We start from the raw sequence: 22,838 nt of genomic DNA, 5'->3' as shown, positions 1-22,838 counted from the left end.
GGTGCAGCCTCTTGGAGCAGGATGCCTTGCAGGGTCCCAAAGACTCATTTCTGGTGGAGTTTGGGGGAGAGAAAGAAAGACTTTTGCTGTTTTCCTTGCGTGCAGCCAAAAGCAGAAGAAGGAAGAAGCGGAAAGAAGCAGCCCGGTGACCAGGCGAGGCACATGGGATGCGTGGGGCAGTTTCCCCCTCCGCCCTTTCCCCCTCTCTTCACTACCTTGTGTTGTTCGCAATGCAAGCGATGCAAGCCTTGTGTTCCCACACAGCCTGGATTAATAGCTTTGGGGGGTGCTTTGGGGTGACATTTCTCTGTGGCACCAAAATTTTCTCACGGACTACCAGTGGTCCCTGGCCCACTGGTTGGCGACCACTGGATTTACAACCAAGGATTGTATTAGCTTTTTTGGCTTCTCCACATTAAAATTCATTTTGTTGGATAGGGCCCATTGCTCAAGTCTGTCAAGATCCTTATTCTTTCTTATTCTTGTGTCCAGGGCTTGAACTTGTCTTTTGGGGTATTGCCCATTCCTGCCAGCCTATTGTCATCTGCAAATTAGTGGATTAACTGTTTATTTAACATTTTTCTTGTTATAAATATGGTTAAAACTTTAAAAATTATATTGGACTTTTCTTGCAAGTCTGTTCATTCTGAGTTTTGCTTTCCTGACTTCATCTTTGCAGATTCAGACTATCTGCTGATATTCTGCCTTAGTTATGATATTCTGCTGATATTCTGTCTTAGTTCCATTTTTTTGTACTTTTCCTTTCTGTCTTTCAGTTTATCAGAGAGATCTTTGGGCAACTATACTGGTTGTTGTTGTTGTTTTTTTGGATTTCTTGGTTTTCTTTTTCAGTGGTATTGTGCTGGACTGGCTTTTATGATCATATTTTTTTCAGTTTCCCATGCTTCTTGAATTGTTTTCCCCTTTAGGGTTTTCATCAATGGAATCTTTCCTAGGCTCTCTCTGAGTTTGTTAAAATCAGCTCTTTTAAAGTTTAAGACACTGTTTAGATTATGATATGTTGCTTGTGTTTGCATTACATTGAACTCCAATATGATGTGGTCACTCTCACCCAAGGTTCCGGCAACTTCAACTCCCTCTATCACTTCTTCTCCATAAATAAGAATTAGGTCCAGTATAGCTTTTCCTCTAATTCCCTCCTCTACCTTTTGTCAGTTAGTTTGGTTAGGAATCTGTTGGATCTCCCACTTGCTACAGAGTTTGTCTCCCAGTTGATATCAGGGTAGTTAAAGTCTCCCATTACTACTGTGGTATTTGTTGCCCTGCACAGGAGAACGGAGCTGGAAAGCAGGTTAGTGGGGTGGGGAGGGAACAGGATTTTGCAGTAACCTTCCCCTGGAGTGGGGAGAGAATGGAGATTGTTTTCAGTATCCTTCCCCTGGAATAGGGTAGGAATGGAGATTTTACAGTATCCTTCCCGTGCCATACCCACCAAGCCACACCACACCACACTAGGGGTGGGATTCAATTTTTTTAACAACTGGTTCTGTAGGTGTGGCTTAGTTGGTGGGTGTGGCTTGGTGGTCATGTGACTGGCTGGGTGTGGACAACTCAACATCACTCACATTGAGGCGCGCATCTCCTCGCCTGGCCTCTCATGACTGTGGGGATGCTGCAACAGTCGTAAGTGTGAAAAATGGTCATGTCACTTTTTTCAGTGCCATTGTAACTTAAAATGGTCACGCCACACAAGCAAAGTAGCAGCAAAGGAGGGGAAAAAAACTCTAGAGACGTTCCTGAGACAGGAAGTCTAGTCCTGCCAAGAATGTAATAAGGGTTAATGGAGAGGCAGTTTCTGTAAGCAACACCAGAATGTTTCCTTCCTGCCTTCCTTACAGGACTAGGCCAGTAATTTCTTCTACCAATCGGTTCTCCGAACTGCTTAGAATGTTAACAAACGGTTCTAGTGAATAGGTGCGAACTGGTAGAATCCCACCCCTGCACCACACCCACCAAGCCACGCCCACAGAACCGTTAGTAAAAAAAAATGAATCCCACCACTGATCATAATATACTATCTACTCCAGAGCAGGGGTGGGCTGCTGGGGGTTCATAGGGGTTTGGGAGAGCCCCTAGCTAAGACTCTATGCAATTCGGAGAATTCCCAAATCCCACTCCTTGGCTGGCCCTGCCCACCCTGCCTCGTCCCTCCCAGGAGTCTCCACATGGCCCGTTTTGGATGCAGGTAAGTGCAGAGCATGCGTGGAGGCTCATGGAGAACGAGAAACAGGCCTCCTGGAAGTTTGGAAAGGCTGGAAATGGGCCCATTTCTGGCTTCCAGAGAGCCCCAGGAACCCATGGAGGCCATTTTTACCCTCCTGGAGGCTCGAGGAAAGCCTCCGGAACCTGGGGAGGGAAAAATGCACCCCCTCCCACCATGGTGCAAGAGGCTGACTAGGGCATGCCCACCCTGGCCACACCCACCCAGAAACTGGGCAGGGAACCTTTTGCTAAAATTTTTGGAGCCCACCCCTGCTCCAGGGGTCCCCAGACTCTTCAGCTCATTGACTTCTTCATATAGTTTCAGATTGTTCATTGATCTCCAAATATTTATTATATGAAAATAATTGATTCTACTTTTAGTAATAATATTACAAACAATAGATAAATGAGGCCAGTAACACCACACAGGTGATAGGGATAACTCAAAGCCACTCTCACTGGCAGTTGACTTTGCAACACAAAGCAATACCGTCTTGCCAGTGACTGCTCTCACCTTCAGGACTATGGACTGGCATAGAGCTAGAAAGAAACCACAAAAGATTAATTGACCCCAATTGACCTTCTATCCTTTCTCAACCACCTATTGACCCCGAGACATGTACTGATCCCATTTGATCTCCCCAGCCATTCATCAATCCCTTGGATAGTTCCCTCAATATTGTCCACTTTTGGAACCCTGATCTAGGCTTTTCTTCAGGGCTCCACATTCAACACAGGTGGGCATGAGAAGAATAACCATTTTTCTCCTGACACAACCAAAGAGGTTACCTGGCACTGACATTATAGCTTTTTTTCACTGCTTCGTGACCCTGGTGAAGACCATTTTATTGCCTCATGTTTTATCATCTGTATTAGTGTTGTTTTATGATGTGAGTCTTTTGCTATTATTTTGTTACTGGGATATTTAATGGAGGTTGCCATTGCTCCTCATTTTTAACTCATGGTATTCTCTGAATCTGTCTTCTCTGCTGCATTCTGTGTTCTACTGTTTCATTTTCTTCATAAAATATTTTTATAGATTCACAGAAGGGGAAAGTCCAATCTTGAAAATATTTGATAGCTGGCAATAGGAGAGCGGCTCTTCTTTGTTTCACTGATTTGGGAATATGAAAAGTTTCAGCGATGGGTACTGCCCATCAGATGTAAGGGTGTGTCGTTCATAATAGCAACATTTGGTTCCAAAAATGTTTCCCCCACTCCCCCAGCTGCATTCCGCTTCGGAGTAGAAAATCCTAAGATTGAGATACTCAGCGTTGCATCTGATAAAACTCCAAGGTTAGGCCAACTTTCGTTTTAAGGTCATAAAAAGACATTTGGAATTTTTCAGTGGGAACTTTGCCAAACCCTTTGTTTTTAATACCATGGAGAGGAAGCTGAGAAGCAAAATGAAAATAACTGTTTTACAAACACAGGAAACTCCCTCAGAGTAAATAGGAGTGCGCTCTTACACACACACCATTTTTCCTTCCTTTGCTATATATTAATCTCCGGCAACTCACAGTCAACAAAGGCAGAATGGTAGGATTAGAAAGCAGTCCCTCACCCAAGATCCAACACAGGACGAAAGCCATTAAGCCACAATAGGAACTGCCCAACACACTTTCAGAACACAAACCCCTTCATTGCACCATCCCCAGAACAGTTCAAACTTCAAAGTCAAAGAAACCTATAAAGACCCATCCACTCATTCAACTATTTGTTCAGCTGACCCAGAACTGCGGTTGGTCCTGTTCATCATTAAACTTCCTTTCCAATCAGCCTCCAGCCTCCATTTTGTTCCCAGCGTCTTTCTCCCAGCTTGGAAGGATTTTCCTTCCAATGCAACCAATCAAGGCAACCAGTGCACTGGGACCAGTTTGTCTTTCATTTCAACTTCCTCTTAGGGGTTCATCGAACCTTTCCAAGGAAGACCTGATAAGTGAAGCCTATAAAAATGAGGATGTAAACGATACTTTAAAAAAGGGGGGGAAGAGAAACTTTGCAGTACTGTGGGCAGGAAGTACTAAAGCATTCTTTGGCATTGTTGATCAACCACAAAACTATATATCACAAGACTGATGATTTCCAGTGTGTCACACTCAAATATATAATATAAACAGAGGTGGTATTCAGCAGGTTCTGACCAGTTCTGGAGAACCGGTAGTAGAAATTTTGAGTAGTTCGGAGAACTGGCAAATACCACCTCTAACTGGCCCTGCCCCCATCTGTTCTCTGCTTCCCGAGTCCCAGCTGATTGGCTGGGTCTTCTTTTGTTGCCCTGCACAGGAGAACGGAGCTGGAAAGCAGGTTAGTGGGGTGGGTAGGGAATGGGGATTTTGCAGTAACCTTCCCCTGCCACACCCACCAAGCCACACCCACCAAGCCACATCACACCCACCAAGCCAGTGGATCCCACCACTGAATATAAATATATATAAATATATATTACAGATATAAAAAATATTTGATAGCTGACAATAGAAGTGCTGATCTACCTTGTTTGACTAATTTGGAAATATAAAAATTTTCGGCAATGGGCGTGCCAATCAGATTTATTTTTTTTATTTTGTCAATTGCTTACAAGATAATAGATATAAGTAAAAAGATAGTTATGAATACATGGATACATATAAGAAAAATAAAAAATATATAAAAGAAACAATCGGACAAGGACGGTAGGCACGTTGGTGCACTTATGCATGCCCCCTACAGAACTCTTAGGAAAGGGGTGAGGTCAATAGTAGACAGTCTAAGGTTAAAGTTTTTGGGGTTTGGGAAAAAAACAGAGTCAGGTAGAGTATTCCAGACATTGATCACTCTGTTGCTGAAGTCGTATTTCCTGCAATCAAGTTTAGTGCGATTAACCTTGAGTTTGTATCTATTGTTTGTTCTTGTGTTGTTATGGTTGAAGCTGAAGTATTCATTGACTGGTAGGACATTGCAATGTATGATTTTATATACTATCCTTATATCGGACCGAAGGCGGTGTAGTTCTAGTTTTCTAGGTCTAGAATTTTGAGTCTGGTGGCATAAGGTATTCTGCAATGAGTAGAGGAGTGGAGAAGTCTTCTTGTGAAATATTTCTGGACTTTCTCTACTTGTTAATATCAGATACGTAATGTGGGTTCCAGACTGATGAGCTGTGTTCAAGTATTGGTCTAGCAAATGTTTTGTATGCTCTAGTTATTAGTGTAATATTACCAGAGAAAAAGCTACGTAAGATTAAGTTAACAATTCTTAACGCCTTTTTGGCTATGTAGTTACAGTGGGCTCTAGCACTTAGGTCATTTGAGATGAGGACTCCAAGGTCCTTTACAGAGTTTGGATCATCAACAAGGTCTTGACTATTCAGCCTGTATTTTATTTTCTGATTTTTTTTTGCCAATATGTAGGACAGAGCATTTATTTGTTGAGATTTGAAGTTGCCATTTGTTTGACCATTCTGATACATAGTCAAGGTCTTTTTGAAGGGTAGCAGTATTGTCTGTGGTGTTGAATAACTTTACATCATCAGCAAAGAGAATGCAGTTGCTCTTAATATGATCACAGAGGTCATTTATGTAGAGTATGAAAAGAGTTGGTCCTAGAACACTGCCTTGGGGGACACCAATGTTGTACAGAATTTGATAGGACGCTCCCAATTTTGACCATTTGTTGTCTGTTTGATAGGAATGCTTCTATCCAGTTATGCAGGTGTCCAGAGATACCGTATGATTTTTGTTTTAGGAGTACTTTGTCATGCACCACTGAATCAGAGGCTTTACAGAAGTCTATGTAGATTGCGTCTATTGCTTTGTCCTGATCAAGTTGTGTAGATTTCAGAGGATCTGGTCCTTCAAAGCAACATTTGGTTCCAAAAATGCTTCCCCCAACTGCATCCAGCTTTGAAGTAAAAAGTCCCAAGCCAGATATATTAAAAGCTGCATCTGATGCAACTCTGAGGTGAGACGCCAACTTTCACTTTTAGGCATGAACAGACACTGGGAATTTTTCACTGGGAACTTTGCCAGATCTTTTGTTTTGATACCATGCAGAACAAGCTGAGAAACAAAATTAAAAATGTTCCACAAATCTATTGGAAATCCCCTCAGAGTGGCAAGAGTGCACTCTTACACACATCCATTTTTCCTTCCTTTGATGCACATTAATCCCTGGCAACACAGCCCATACTTAAAGTGACCTTACATCCTTTATAATAAAGCTGTCCTTTAGACTCATTTAATTTCATTACAGATAGTACTTGACTTATGACCACAACTGAGCCCAAATTTTATGTTGCTAAATGAGACATTTGTTAACTGAATTTTGCCCCATTTTAAAACCTTTGTTGCCATTGTTGCTAAGTGAATGTGGCTTCCCCATTGACTTTGCTCCTCAGAAGTTCCCAAAAAGTGATCACATGACCCCGGGACACTGCAATCATCCTAAATATGAATTGCCAAGCCTCTGAATTTTCAGCATGTGATTATGGGGATGCTACAATGGTCGTAAGTGTGAAAAATGGTCATAAGTCACATTTCTTCAATGCTGTTGCAACTTTGAGTGATCACTAAATGAACTGTTATAAGTTGAGGAGTACCTGTATTTATATTCTTGGTTTTGCTCTTGATCTTTATTATTTATTTGTCAAATTTGGGCTCCTGCCCATCTCACAGCAAAGGTATAAAGTAGCTGTCTTTTCCTTTTGGGGATTGTTCCCTTCTCACTAATTGCTTTCTCTTTCCTTTTCAAATATTTGTACACATGAATTTCTGCACCCATCGTCCCAAAGGTGCTTTTTCTGGAGGCAACTGGACTTTTTTTTCTTTTCCTTTGTAGACATTTCGCTTCTCATCCAAGAAGCTTCTTCAACTCTGACTGGATGGTGGGGAATGGAAGGATTGATATTCCTTTCAGGCAGCTGGTCATTTGCATTCTTTTAGAAGGTATTTGAAGCACTTGGAGGTTTATCTGTGTCCTCAGGGTCACTGGAGTAGTGCTCCTGGTTCCTGTAGTTTGCAATTTTTCCCTCTAAAAAGATGCAAATACCAGCTGTCTGGATAAATCCTTCCATTCCCCACTATGCTGTCAGAGCTCAAGAAGCTTCTTGGATGAGAAGTGAAACGTCTTCAAAGAAAAAAACAAAACAAAACAAGAAAGTCCAGTTGCTTCCTAAAAAAGCACCTTCGGGACAACCATAACCTGGATGACTGAATCTCTACAGAATTTTAGCTATACAATTTGGGATGAACACCCTTTGAATGGTGTGGGAGCCAGAATGGATTTCCAGAGGGAAAAAATGCAGACTACAGGAACCAGGAGCACTACTCAGGTGACCCTGAGGACACAGATAAACCTCCAAGAGTTTCAACAACCCTCTAAAACAAGGGTTTTTACACTTGGCAAGTTTGTGGACTCCTGAGCTAATATGACTGGGAGAGGAATTCTGGGAGTTGAAGTCCACAAGTCTTAAATTTGCCAAGTTTGAAGACCCCTGCTCTAAAAGGATGCAGATTACCAGCTGCCTGCAAAGAATATAAATTCTCCCATTCCCCACTATCCTGTCAGAGCTGAAGAAGCTTCTTGGATGACAAGCGAAATGTCTTCAAAAGAAAAAACAAGAAAGTCCAGTTGCTTCCTGAAAAAGCACCTTGGGATAACCATAATCTGGATGATGGAGAATCTCTACAGTCTTTCTGCATCTATCCTTCCCATCCTTATTTAATACTACTGCAGACTTTTTCCTTGCCCTTGGGGTACCGTTATTGCGGTGTTGTTGCAACAATCAAAGCAATGAGAATACTGATCAGGTTTTTTTTATTTAAACTGCCTCTTTAGGTCCACTGAAAAGTTTGAACCAGGAAGAATGGAAAGAATTAAGGTTTAAAGGTGACAAAATAAAATTAAAAGAGAGGGCACAAAATGCTGATATATTCAGTGGAATTAAGCCAATGTTGATCAACCATAAGAGTGTAAAAAATGTTGAGTATTGAACAGCGAAGAATATCACAGCATTTACCATCCAACAGTTGTACAGGATAGTGACCAATTCATTGAAGGGAAGGGCTGTGATCAACTGGAGCTTCAGTTGAGAAGAGTGCTGGAGACCACTAATTATGGAGGGTTTAAAATAGTTGCAGTTGGAAATCAGCCATTTTGGATCAAAGATAGAAAAACAAGACAACAGTTAGTTGTCCATACTGAGTTATGCAGGTGCAGATCTGCCCAGCGTCCTACCGATAAGGAAGTATGTAAGAAAAAAAATAATGTAATATTTTGCATAAAATAAAAATTGTAGTTCATAAACATCCAAAAGTTAATCATTCGGGAAAAGTTGTTTCTTTCAAACAAACACCCCTTTGTGATTTCTCTCCCACTATTTAAAAAAACAAGCAATCAAACAATTTTCTGTTGTGCTAGTGTTGCCTCAGTTTCTGGGGTTATTGGAAGTCAGCAGAACATGCTGTAGTTCTTCCTAACAACTGGTTTAGAAACAAAAACTCTTCAGATGACATTACTCTTTCTGGAAGGAAGAACCTCAAGTTATTCTTATTCCAAAATATCAAACCACAGTCTCTCTTTTCAGGTAAGTGGCTAAATTTGTGTTGGTTTGGACCAGGGAGCAGAGAAAACCTTCCTAAATCCTTGTATGCAATAGGATAAATTTTAAAGTATGATATGACAACCCAATCTCTAAATGAAATTGGAAAGGGGCCCTGCCAATGAAAACTTGAAACATGTTTTTTTAAATAAAAGTTTTATTGTTTTTAAAGACAAACATAGACAAACCCCACATAAAAACATCAAGCGATCTTCCATATATATATATACATACAGTGTGTCGGTTGGTTTACAAAATGTAAGGGGGTGTCATTCATAATAGCAACATTTGGTTCCAAAAATGTTTCCCCCACTCCCCCAGCTGCATTCCGCTTCGGAGTAGAAAATCCTAAGATTGAGATACTCAGCGTTGCATCTGATAAAACTCCAAGGTTAGGCCAACTTTCGTTTTAAGGCCATAAAAAGACATTTGGAATTTTTCATTGGAACTTTGCCAAACCCTTTGTTTTTAATACCATGGAGAAGAAGCTGAGAAGCAAAATGAAAATAACGGTTTTACAAACACAGGAAACTCCCTCAGAGAAAATAGGAGTGTGCTCTTACACACACATCATTTTTCCTTCCTTTGCTATATATTAATCTCTGGCAACACACCCATGCTTACAGTGTCTCTACATTCTTTAAAAGATAGCTGTTTAATTCAGAAAGCTGTCCTTTAAATTCATTTAATTTCAGTATTTATAGTCTTGATTTTGATCTTGCATTTTCTTTTGTTAAAGCAAACTTAAAAACACAAACAGCCTTATGGACCTCATTCACATTTACTCCTTTTTCAGGTTTGTACTTTTTCCAAGATGATATGGTCACTGTACCCATACTACCTGCTACCTTAATGGATAATAAGCCTGCTTTTGGCTCCATCACTAATCTTACCCTGAAAGTGGCCTTCATACCTTTATAAATTCTAACAAGGCTGAGATTAGTTCAATCCTCAAGTCACTTAGATTTCATTGTACTGCAGTTGCTCCACAGGTGAGGCTCAGACTTATTAGTGCTCGTAATTTGCTCTGGCGAGTCAGATAGCAATAGCACTTCAACTTATATACCACTTCATAGTGCTTTACAGCCCTCTCTGAGCAGTTTACAGAGTCAGCCAACTGCCCCCAACAATCTGGGTTCTTATTTTACCCACCTCAGAAGGATGGAAGGCTGAGTCAACCTTGAGCCTGGTAGGATTTGAACTGCCAAATTGCAGACAGCTGGCAGTCAGGAGAAGTAGCCTGCAGTACTGCACTCTAACCACTGCACCGGCATGGCTGAGATGAGGAGCAAATGGTACTTCTTGGTAGACAACCATGATTTGGTCATCATGCAGGGCAGCTAAGTTGTGTGAATGTCAACAGCTGCAGTTGCTTTAGTCAAAATGACAAAATCAGAGTTTGTGTTGCCACATAAATGTTCTACCTCTTCAGGATATGTGTGTGTGTGTGTGTGTGTGTGTGGTCATGACACATATTCTGTACAAAAGGGATGGGGCTTTTGCACCATGATGACAGGATGCTGTTTTTGTCAGACTAATTGTTTGACACACACACATACACACACACACACAAACACACACACACACGCCTCTCCCTGACACTGCTGCTAGCTTCTGTTTGGTACTATTATCTCCATATAGAGACTAAGAACTGAGACTCCTCACTGTTCCAACTCAAAAATATTTAATTTATTTATTCTTTGTTGATGAATTTGAATTTCTTCTGTTCTTATTTGCATTTTGCATTGCACATATAAATATTTCTTTTCTGGACATGTTGTTATGTTGGTTTATGCCTGTAATAAATGTTCATTGTTATGACTGCTATTTTCCTACCAATATTTGCATGTTTTTAGTCAACATCTATCCAAAGTCATTTATTTACTCTAGTTGTGCTCATTTCACTTGTTTTGCATTCCACTCCCCACCCCCCCCAGTAACTCAGGATGGTTTACAGTGGATTCTTGTTTCACCTTGTCTCCACAACAACAACCCTGGACAGGAAGTTGCGCTAAGACAGGGGTGTCAACTGGAGGCCAGTGAGCTGGATGCATCACATGCAGGCCACGCCCAGCCCAGCTCCATGAAGGGAAAAATATTGCAATACATCACATGACAACAATGTGACACCATGAATTTGACACCCATGTGCTCAGAGAAGAGGGTCTCGTCCAATGTCATTCAATAAATTTCCCTCGCTATGGGGCGACTTGATTCCAGGGTCTTAGATCAATACCTTAACCACTATGCCACAGTAGCATACACGCCTTGACCACAGAACAAGATTGGTAATAATTCAGTCCATATCCACTATCTAGAAACATGACCTTGAACTTTCATACCTTAATGTATGGATCCATACTCTTTGAGGGGTCCCTGATCCTTCCCTGTGTGGACTGCTTGAAAAGTTCATACTTTTCCTTTTGGGGATTCCTTTCTCTCCAAATTGTATTGTTTTTCTTTTGCTTTCTCAACAATTTGCACACATGGGTTTCTTTACCCACATCCTTATCTCCTTTGACATTAATGCAGATTCCCCACTCCCTTTCTTTTTTTTTTTCCCTTGCGGTATCATAATTGCTATGATGCAACACCCCCCCGAACAATGAAATATTTTGGGAAATATTTAAAAAGGCAGAATATTATATTTCCCTACTAAAGGAGAAATGGAGAAACGTGTTTTGGAGGCAGAAAACAACCCCCAGTCTTTCTTAATAATCCACAGCAGATGCCAGCATTTAAGAGATTAAAGAGTTTATCGAATGACAACTACCTAGATGGCTCTATTCCTAAACAAAGCAAATACTGCCCAGCAAAAGCCCATTCAAGACAGGATATTTCAAAACTCCTTCCAGCAAAGTTTGACAGTCAACAAAGGCAGAATGGTAGGATTAGAAAGCAGTCCCTCACCCAAGATCCAACACAGGACGAAAGCCATTAAGCCACAATAGGAACTGCCCAACACACTTTCAGAACACAAACCCCTTCATTGCACCATCCCCAGAACAGTTCAAACTTCAAAGTCAAAGAAACCTATAAAGACCCATCCACTCATTCAACTATTTGTTCAGCTGACCCAGAACTGCTGTTGGTCCTGTTCATCATTAAACTTCCTTTCCAATCAGCCTCCAGCCTCCATTTTGTTCCCAGCGTCTTTCTCCCAGCTTGGAAGGATTTTCCTTCCAATGCAACCAATCAAGGCAACCAGTGCACTGGGACCAGTTTGTCTTTCATTTCAACTTCCTCTTAGGGGTTCATCGAACCTTTCCAAGGAAGACCTGATAAGTGAAGCCTATAAAAATGAGGATGTAAATGATACTTTAAAAAAGGGGGGAAGAGAAACTTTGCAGTACTGTGGGCAGGAAGTACTAGAGCATTCTTTGGCATTGTTGATCAACCACAAAACTATATATCTCAAGACTGATGATTTCCAGTGTGTTACACTCAAATATTTATAGTATAAACAGAGGTGGTATTCAGCAGATTCTGACCAGTTCTGGAGAACCGGTAGTGGAAATTTTGAGTAGTTCGGAGAACTGGCAAAAACCACCTCTAACTGGCCCCGCTCCCATCTGTTCTCTGCCTCCTGAGTCCCAGCTGATTGGCTGGGTCATCTTTTGTTGCCCTGCACAGGAGAACGGAGCTGGAAAGCAGGTTAGTAGGGTGGGGAGGGAATGGGGATTTTGCAGTAACCTTCCCCTGCCACACCCACCAAGCCACATCACACCCACCAAGCCATGCCCACAGAACTGGTTGTAAAAACAATTGGATCCCACCAATGAATATAAATATATATAAAGATATATTAAAGATATAAAAAATATTTGATAGCTGACAATAGAAGGGCTGCTCTACCTTGTTTGACTAATTTGAAAAAATAAAAATTTTCAGCAACGGGCGTGCCCATCAGATTTTTTTTTTTTATTTTTTTATTGTGTCAATTGTTTACAAGATAATAGGTATAAGTAAAAAGATAGTTATGGATACATGGATACATGTAAGAAAAATAAAAAATATATAAAAGAAACAATCGGACAAGGATGGTTGGTGCGCTTATGCATGCCCCCTACAGACCTCTTAGGAAAGGGGTGGGGTCAATAGTAGACAGTATAAGGTTAAAGTTTTTGGGGTTTGGGAAAAAAACAGAGTCAGGTAGAGTATTCCAGACATTGATCACTCTGTTGCTGAAGTCGTATTTCCTGCAATCAAGTTTAGTGCGATTAACCTTGAGTTTGTATCTATTGTTTGCTCTTGTGTTGTTATGGTTGAAGCTGAAGTATTCATTGACTGGTAGGACATTGCAATGTATGATTTTATATACTATACTTAGATCGGACCGAAGGTGGTGTAGTTCTAGGTTTTCTAGGAATTTTGAGTCTGGTGGCATAAGGTATTCTGCAATGAGTAGAGGAGTGGAGAACTCTTCTTGTGAAATATTTCTGGACTTTCTCAACTTGTTAATATCAGATACGTAATGTGGGTTCCAGACTGATGAGCTGTGTTCAAGTATTGGTCTAGCAAATGTTTTGTATGCTCTAGTTATTAGTGTAATATTACCAGAGAAAAAGCTACGTAAGATTAAGTTAACAATTCTTAACGCCTTTTTGGCTATGTAGTTACAGTGGGCTCTAGCACTTAGGTCATTTGAGATGAGGACTCCAAGGTCCTTTACAGAGTTTGGATCATCAACAAGGTCTTGACTATTCAACCTGTATTTTATTTTCTGATTTTTTTTGCCAATATGTAGGACAGAGCATTTATTTGTTGAGATTTGAAGTTGCCATTTGTTTGACCATTCAGATACATAGTCAAGGTCTTTTTGAAGGGTAGCAGTATTGTCTGTGGCGTTGAATAACTTTACATCATCAGCAAAGAGAATGCAGTTGCTCTTGATATGATCACAGAGGTCATTTATGTAGAGTATGAAAAGAGTTGGTCCTAGAAAACTGCCTTGGGGGATACCAGTGTTGACACGTACAGAATTTGATAGGACGCTCCCAATTTTGACCATTTGTTGTCTGTTTGATAGGAATGCTTCTATCCAGTTATGCAGGTGTCCAGAGATACCGTAAGATTTTAGTTTTAGGAGTAGTTTGTCATGCACCACTGAATCAAAGGCTTTACAGAAGTCTATGTAGATTGCGTCTATTGCTTTGTCCTGATCGAGTTGTGTAGATTTCAGAGGATCTGGTCCTTCACAGCAACATTTGGTTCCAAAAATGCTTCCCCCAACTGCATCCAGCTTTGAAGTAAAAAGTCCCAAGCCAGAGATATTAAAAGCTGCATCTGATGCAACTCTGAGTTGAGACGCCAACTTTCACTTTTAGGCATGAACAGACACTGGGAATTTTTCACTGGGAACTTTGCCAGATCTTTTGTTTTGATACCATGGAGAACAAGCTGAGAAACAAAATAAAAAATGTTCCACAAATCCATTGAAAATCCCCTGAGAGTGGCAAGAGTGCACTCTTACACACATCCATTTTTCCTTCCTTTGATACACATTAATCCCTGGCAACACAGTCCATACTTAAAGTGACCTTACATCCTTTATTATAAAGGACAGTCCTTTATAATAAAGCTGTCCTTTAGACTCATTTAATTTCATTACAGATAGTACTTGACTTATGACCACAACTGAGCCCAAATTTTATGTTGCTAAATGAGACATTTGTTAACTGAATTTTGCCCCATTTTAAAACCTTTGTTGCCATTGTTGCTAAGTGAATGTGGCTTCCCCATTGACTTTGCTCCTCAGAAGTTCCCAAAAAGTGATCACATGACCCCGGGACACTGCAATTGTCCTAAATATGAATTGCCAAGCCTCTGAATTTTCAGCATGTGATTATGGGGATGCTACAATGGTCGTAAGTGTGAAAAATGGTCATAAGTCACATTTCTTCAATGCTGTTGTAACTTTGAGTGATCACTATATGAACTGCTGTAAGTTGAGGAGTACCTGCATTCTTGGTTTTGCTCTTGTTCTTTATTATTTATTTGTCAAATTTGGCTACTGCCCATCTCACAGCAAAGGTATAAAGTAGCTGTCTTTTCCTTTTGGGGATTGTTCCCTTCTTACTAATTGCTTTCTCTTTGCTTTTCAAATATTTGTACACATGAATTTCTGCACCCATCGTCCCAAAGGTGCTTTTTCTGGAGGCAACTGGACTTTTTTTCTTTTCCTTTGTAGACAGTTCGCTTCTCATCCAAGAAGCTTCTTCAACTCTGACTGGATGGTGGGGAATGGAAGGATTTATATTCCTTTCAGGCAGCTGGTCATTTGCATCCTTTTAGAAGATATTTGAAGCACTTGGAGGTTTATCTGTGTCCTCAGGGTTACTGGAGTAATGCTCCTGGTTCCTGTAGTCTGCAATTTTTTCCTCTAAAAAGATGCAAATACCTGCTGTCTGGATAAATCCTTCCATTCCCCACTATGCTGTCAGAGCTCAAGAAGCTTCTTGGATGAGAAGTGAAACGTCTTCAAAGAAAAAAACAAAACAAAACAAAACAAGAAAGTCCAGTTGCTTCCTGAAAAAGCACCTTCGGGACAACCATAACCTGGATGACTGAATCTCTACAGAATTTTAGCTATACAATTTGGGATGAACACCCTTTGAATGGTGTGGGAGCCAGAATGGATTTCCAGAGGGAAAAAATGCAGACTACAGGAACCAGGAGCACTACTCAGATGACCTTGAGGACACAGATAAACCTGCAAGAGTTTCAACAACCCTCTAAAACAAGGGTTTTTAAACTTGGCAAGTTTGTGGACTCCTGAGCTAACATGACTGGGAGAGGAATTCTGGGAGTTGAAGTCCACGTCTTAAATTTGCCAAGTTTGAAGACCCCTGCTCTAAAAGGATGCAAATTACCAGCTGCCTGCAAAGAATATAAATCCTTCCATTCCCCACTATCCTGTCAGAGCTGAAGAAGCTTCTTGGATGAGAAGCAAAACGTCTTCAAAAAAACAACAAGAAAGTCCAGTTGCTTCCTGAAAAAGCACCTTTGGGACTACCATAATCTGGATGATGGAGAATCTCTACAGTCTTTCTGCATCTATCCTTCCCATCCTTATTTAATACTACTGCAGATTTTTTCCCTGGTTCCTGTAGTCCTTTCCCTTGGGGTACTGTTATTGTGGTGTTGTTGCAACAATCAAAGCAATGAGAATACTGATCAGGTTTTTTTATTTAAACTTCCTCTTTAGGTCCACTGAAAAGTTTGAACCAGGAAGAATGGAAAGAATTAAGTTTTTAAAGGTGACAAAATAAAACTAAAAGAGAGGGCATAAAGTGCTGATATATTCAGTGGAATTAAGCCAATGTTGATCAACCATAAGAGTGTAAAAAATGTTGAGTATTGAACAGTGAAGAATATCACAGCATTTACTATCCAACCGTTGTACAGGATAGTGACCAATTCATTGAAGGGAAGGGCTGTGATGAACTGGAGCTTCAGTTGAGAAGAATGCTGGAGACCACTAATTATGGAGGGTTTAAAATAGTTGCAGTTGGAAATCAGCCATTTTGGATCAAAGATAGAAAAACAAGAATACAGCTGCAATGGGCTATATGTAGAAGGAGGCTGTCAGCCATTCCATGCTCTGACAACCGTTAGTTGTCCATACTGAGGTATGCAGAAGTGCAAATCTGCCCAGGGTCCTACCTATAAGGAAGTATGTAAGAAAAATTATTTATTTATTTATTTATTTGATTTGATTTGTCAATCGCTTACAAGATAATAGGTATAAGTATATACATCGTTATGAATACATGAAATGGGTACATATAAGAAAAATAAAAGAAACAATAGGACAGGGATGATAGGCACGTTGGTGCACTTATGCATGCCCCCTACAGACCTCTTAGGAAAGGGGTGAGGTCAACAGTAGACAGTCTAAGGTTAAAGTTTTTGGGGTTTGGGGAAGAAACCACAGAGTTAGGTAGAGTATTCCAAACATTGACCACTCTGTTGCTGAAGTCGTATTTCCTGCAATCAAGTTTGGTGCAGTTAACCTTGAGTTTGTATCTATTGTTTGCTCTTGTGTTATTATGGTTGAAGCTGAAGTATTCATTGACAGGTAAGTCATTGCAATGTATGATTTTATATACCATACTTAGATCAGACCGAAGATGGCGTAATTCAAGGTTTTCTAGGTCTAGAATTTCAAGTCTGGTGGCATAAGGTATTCTACAACGAGTAGTGGAGAACTCTTCTTGTGAAATATTTCTGGACTTTCTCAACTGTGCTAATATCAGATACGTAATGTGGGTTCCAGACTGATGAGCTGTATTCGAGTATTGTTCTAGCAAATGTTTTGTATGCTCTAGTTAGTAGTGTGATATTACCAGAGAAAAAGCTACGTAGGATTAGGTTAACAACTCTTAATGCCTTTTGGGCTATGTAGTTACAATGGGCTCTAGCACTTAGATCATTAGAGATGAGTATTCCAAGGTCCTTTACAGAGCTTGGATCATCAACAAGGTCTTGACTATTCAGCTTGTATTTTATTTTCTGAGGTTTTTTTGCCAATATGTAAGACAGAGCATTTATTTCTTGAGATTTGAAGTTGCCAGTTGTTTGACCATTCTGATACATAGTCGAGGTCTGTTTGAAGGGTTGCAGTATTGTCTGTGATATTGAACAGCTTTACATCATCAGCGAAGATAACGCAGTTGCTCTTAATATGATCACAGAGGTCATTTATGTGGAGTAGGAAGAGAGTTGGTCCTAGAACACTGCCTAGGGGGATACCACTATTGACAAGTACAGAATTTCATAGGACATTCCCAATTTTGACCATTTGTTGTCTGTTTGACAGGAATGCTTCTATCCAGTTATGCAGGTGTCCAGAGATACCATGAGATTATTGTTTTACGAGTAGTTTGTCATGTACCACTGAATCAAACGCTTTACAGAAGTCTATGTAGATTGCATCTATTGTTTTGCCCTGATCAAGTTGTGTAGTCCATATCTTTTTGCAGTGTAAGAGTTGCAGATTACAGGATAGTTTTTTTCTGAAACCAAATTGTTTATTGGAGAGTAGGTTGTTTCTAAGTGGAGGATAATGGATTGGTCAATAATTGATTCCATGAGTTTACAGGTGATGCAGCATAAGGAGATTGATCTGTAATTTTCAAGTAGGCTAGGGTCTCCCTTTTTCAAGATGGGGATGACTGTGGTTTGTGACCATAGGTTAGGCAAGGAGCTGGTCCTGAAAGATTTTTCAAAGATTATACTTAGAGGTTCTGCTATGGCAGTGGATAGCTTTTTAAAGAAGTAGGCACATATTCCGTCCGGACCAATAGATAGAGATGGTTTTAGATTGCATAGTGCTTTTTCAACATTGTCTTCTGTAAAATTGATATGTATTAGATCATTGTAGTTTTCTGTGGTTCGGCTAGGAAATACTGGGCATGATCCATTGCTGTTTACAAATACTGAGCCAAAGAATGTGTTAAAGATGTTGGCTTTAATGGTGTCGTTGTTGCAGTCTTTACCATTAGGTCCTAACAGCAGTGAGATGGACCTTGAGTCTTTTAGTTTGTTGTTTACAAAATTGTGAAAAGCGTTGGTGGAATTGGTGCATAGATGGTTTTTTGCTCTTGTTTAATGTGATAATTGGTGCATTCAGTCTTTATCTGGTGGCATAAATTTTTGCATTGGCTTTTGAAATTGTCAACATGACCAGATTTGTTTTTCCGCCAGAGTGATCTCTTTTTGGATTGAAGTTTCCTTATCGATATGGGTCATCTGTTTTTTGTTTTTGTTTTGGGAGTTGTTGTTGGTACATGTAGTTTGATGACTCTTTTGACTTAAAGTAAAAATATGTTGTAACAGTCTTCAGCAGTATTGCATCCAGTGAATAGAGATTGCCAATCAAGGGATGAGAGATCGTTGTCTATAAGATCATAGTTGCCTTTTTTGAAGTTATAATTGGGGATTACATTCTGATTATTTTTGTGTGGGCGTATGTTGAGACAAAAGTCAATCATATTGTGGTCACTGCTGGAAAAGGGTTCTTCAGTTTGTATTCTGTAAATTAAATTCAAACTATTGCAGAAGATGAGATTGAGGCAGTTGTTTAGTCTAGTATTGTTGGTTACTAGTTGTTCCAGTCCCAGATTTGTAACAGCATTGTAGAAGGTTGCATGTATGGGTTCAGTTGTATATTCGTTTAGGGTCCAGTCAATATGAGGTAGATTGAAGTCACCAAAAAAGATAAAAACGTGTGGGCAGGATGTTGCCCATGTTAGTAGTGAATTTAGCTTGTTTACATGTTTGATGTCATAATCAGGTGCTCTGTAACATAGTAAGAATCAAAATATGATATTTAAGGATAGTTCACAGATGATGGTCTCAGGAAGAGCAAGCTCCTGGGTAACTTGGATGTTTTTTAGATGTAAGGACTTTTTATAGAAGACAGCAACACCACCTCCTCTACGAATTTCACGATCTGATCGGTAAACATGATAGTCTCTTACTGGGGTAATGGAGTCAGGGAGAGATGCGTTGAGCCATGTTTCACAGACGAATATGATGTCGAATTTAGCCATATTTAGTAAGAGGAGTAAATCAGGTATTTTATTCACAAGGCTTCTTGCATTGAGTAGCTTGCATTTAAGGCCAGCAGTAGTTGGAATTGAGGTAGTTAGGGGCGTGCGTGCCTAGTCTTGGGTGATGGTGGATTGGTTGAGGTAGGGTTGTGGTTGAAGGTTAAAGCTGAGTTGCGGGTTGTGTGATTTACTTTTGATACAGTCAGCACAGTAGTCAATGTACAGGTCCTTCTCTCCATTGTCTAGATGTTTTTTGAGTTCAGTGCGGAGTACACAGGAGCGGGTACGTTACTGTATGGTTAGGTCAGGGTGAGAACGGAGGTTCTTATGGTTGTTGTTGCTTTTGGCAAGTGAATTTATAGTATAAATGAATTTACATTTCCTTGATTCATTTTTGCAAATGACCCTGCAGAAGCGTGGGGCCACAGAGCGGTCTCTGTTTTTGAGCTCTCGGCCAATGCGGGAAATGTCAAGTATTTCATCAGGGGAGATGGTTGATGCTTGAAAATCACTGATGATGTTTCGGACAGTTGTGATGTCATCATTGTCATTGATGTCCTCTAGACCAGGGATCCCCAACCTTTTTGACGCCGCGGCCCAGTACCAGTATCAGCTGGGCGCCGCGGCCCGGTACCGGCATCAACTGGGTGCCGCCATCTTGACTTCACCGGAAGCACTTTTTCGTCAAAAAAGATGGCAGCGCCAGCGCTTCCGGTGAGCTTTTTTGGGTAGAAATGGCTTTCTACCCGGAAAAGCTCACCGGAAGCACTTTTTTACCAAAAAAAGATGGCGGCGCCCAGCAACCAGCGGCCCGGTAAGACTTGTTCTGTGGACCGGCGGTTGGGGACTCCTGCTCTAGACCAAATAAGATGGCATTTGGACATTTCCGTTCACACTCAACAGCTTCTCTGATGAGGATTGGGATATCATTATTTGTCTGATTTATGTTTTGTGGATTGGGTTGTGGATTGGGTTGTGGTTGTTGGGTAGAGATGTGGTTTGTAGCTATTGGATGTTCAGGTTTTTGCGTTGTGTCTTTTTTTTCAAGGTTGGATAATCTTTTTTTTAAGTGTCCAGGGATGCTACTATGGTGTCAAGGAATGTTATTTGTGTTTCTATGGTATCAACCCTTTCAAACAGATCCAGTTTGGGTCTGCATGATTTGCAGAGATATGGAAACTCATTGGATGATTCTAGGTATTGAATCATTTGCTTGGGTAATCCCAAGCAGTCGTGATGAGCGTATTTGTTACATAGAGAACATTTGATGGAATTTTTATTATCCTTTAGAGTTTTGTAGCATTTAAGGCATGTGCAGGAGTCTTGTGGTTCATTAGTGGGGATTACTTTCTCTTTAGGTTGTCGTTTGGCATTAGATTTTTTTCTTGGCATGGTAGGTTTGTTAAGATGGTACGTTGATTAAATTACTTAATGAAACAATTTTGGGTAATCAATATAGCCAATATCACACCAATCAATCAATTGCAATAATCTCTCTAGTCAAATAATTTTGCTAAGCAACAATCAGCCTAATCTATTATTTCACTAATTGCTAATCAATTAATTACACTAATCATTAATCACACTGTTCAATTAAATTAACTAAATCACCAATTTTACTAATCAATTAAATTACATGAAACTTGATCTTTTAAACTAATCAGTAATCACACCATTTGCACTAAACACTCTGACACTAATCAATTAAAACAATAAATCAATTAAACCATTAATAAATTATTTTATAGAAATTGGTTATCTAATCATTGATATAGGTAACGAGGTAGAAAAGTTGTAAGTTTTGAGGTAATGAATTAATCAGTGTTTGATTAAAGTAATGAGGTAGTATTGAGAGTCTGCAAGGAAAGGGTTTTACTAGCAGCTGTTATTTACTGGGTGGAATTTATTGCTCTGATTGCTACTATTACTCTAAATAATAGGCTGTAACATGTTCAAAAGCACGCTTGATTATTGAAAGAGAGCAAAACTCGCTGAATTAAAACACTTTAAGTACAATCAATATGTCTCTGAATAAGATTGTTTTCCAATAGTTTCCTAAAGTTCTTCAAGTTGAGTAGTAGTAAAAATACAGTCCAGAAATTTGGGTTAACCAATCCAATCTGTCCTTTACTTTTAAAGTTACTTCTAGTAGCAATATCTTTTTTTTTTTTAAACTAAATCTGACAGTCACTCCAGATCGTTAATCGCAGCTATTTTCCTCCTTTGAGTCCCACTTTCCAAGGAAAATTCCACTGCAGAAATTGGAGTGATTCTTGCCAAGACTAAGCACTCTGTTACAAGATCCTTCCTTTCTTTTTCACTTCCGTCTCAGCTGCCTTCCTGGCTTCGATTTAGCCATGCTGGCAGTCTCTTTTTAGTTCGGATGGAGGGGTTTTCTTCGGGTCAGTCGAGGAGACTCTCCTCTCCTCGCGACTACCGAAGCATTCCTCTGCCTTTACCACCCATCCAGGGTGACTTTCGGCTCCCAAGAGCCTCAGGGCTTTCTCCTCCCTCCTTGTTTCTCCCTGCCAGCTGTCCGATGTAGCCCCGGGGAAACTGTGTGGAAGATATTAATGGAAACACATTGTCTGGCGTGGAAGATACTTCAATGAGCTGTGTGAGGGATTTAAATGAAGGTACGTTGTTTGCACTCCGCTGGCTCCAAGTGATCCAGTTCAAGAGCTCCACCAGTGTGGTTAATAGGGCTCGATGAAAAGAGCTTCACTTCTCTGGGGAAGGAGGGCTCCGGATCGGCTAGCTGGAGCTCCGCCAGCGTTATTAGGGCTCCAGGGCTTCAGAATAATGTAATATTTTGCATAAAATACAAATTATAGTTCATAAACATCCAAAAGTTAATCATTCGGGAAAAGTTGTTTCTTTTAAACAAACACCCCTTTGTGATTTCCCTTCCACTATTTAAACAAACAAGCAATCAAACAATTTTCTTTGAAATGCGATATGTGATGTTTCTCAGAAATGTTGTGCAAGCGTTGCCTCAGTTTCTGGGGTTATTGGAAGTCAGCAGGACATGCTGTAGTTCTTCCTAACAACTGGTTTAGAAACAGAAACTCTTCAGATGACATTACTCTTTCTGGAAGGAAGAACCTCAAGTTATTCTTATTCCAAAATATCAAACCAACAGTCTCTCTTTTCAGGTAAGTGGCTAAATTTGTGCTGGTTTGGACCAGGGAGCAGAGAAAACCTTCCTAAATCCTTGTATGCAACAGGATAAATTTTAAAGTATGATATGACAACCCAATCTCTAAATGAAATTGGAAAGGAGCCCTGCTAATGAAAACTGTTGAAACATGTTGAAGGAAAGAAAGCCTCTTTGTGTTTTTGAATTATCTCCCTCTCCACAAAAGGAGCAGGCAAATGCCTGATAATTCTGATTTTTAGGTAAAAGTTGCATTTCCAGATTAATAGACAATGTTGATGTGTTAGTGCAAAGCCATTGTGCATCTATTCCAACTTTTTCT

General features: G+C 40.2%; 1 long non-coding RNA gene across 1 annotated transcript in view; it reads left to right on the top strand.

The window, feature by feature from the left end:
* The first annotated feature begins 8,660 nt into the window (after positions 1-8,660).
* LOC113426307 (uncharacterized) overlaps positions 8,661-22,838 on the top strand; it is a 31,048-nt gene continuing 16,870 nt past the window's right edge. Inside the window, exon 1 of the long non-coding RNA XR_015747400.1 lies at positions 8,661-8,788. This is a non-coding gene — a long non-coding RNA (uncharacterized LOC113426307). The remainder of the gene's footprint in view (positions 8,789-22,838) is intronic.

The sequence above is a fragment of the Notechis scutatus genome, chromosome 2, assembly GCF_049901735.1.
Source record: "Notechis scutatus isolate UNSWTSFEM ecotype Mainland chromosome 2, rNotScu1.2, whole genome shotgun sequence".
Classification (NCBI taxonomy): Eukaryota; Metazoa; Chordata; class Lepidosauria; order Squamata; family Elapidae; genus Notechis; species Notechis scutatus.
Note: the sequence above shows the minus strand (reverse complement) of the source record. Positions and strands in the feature narration are given on the sequence as shown.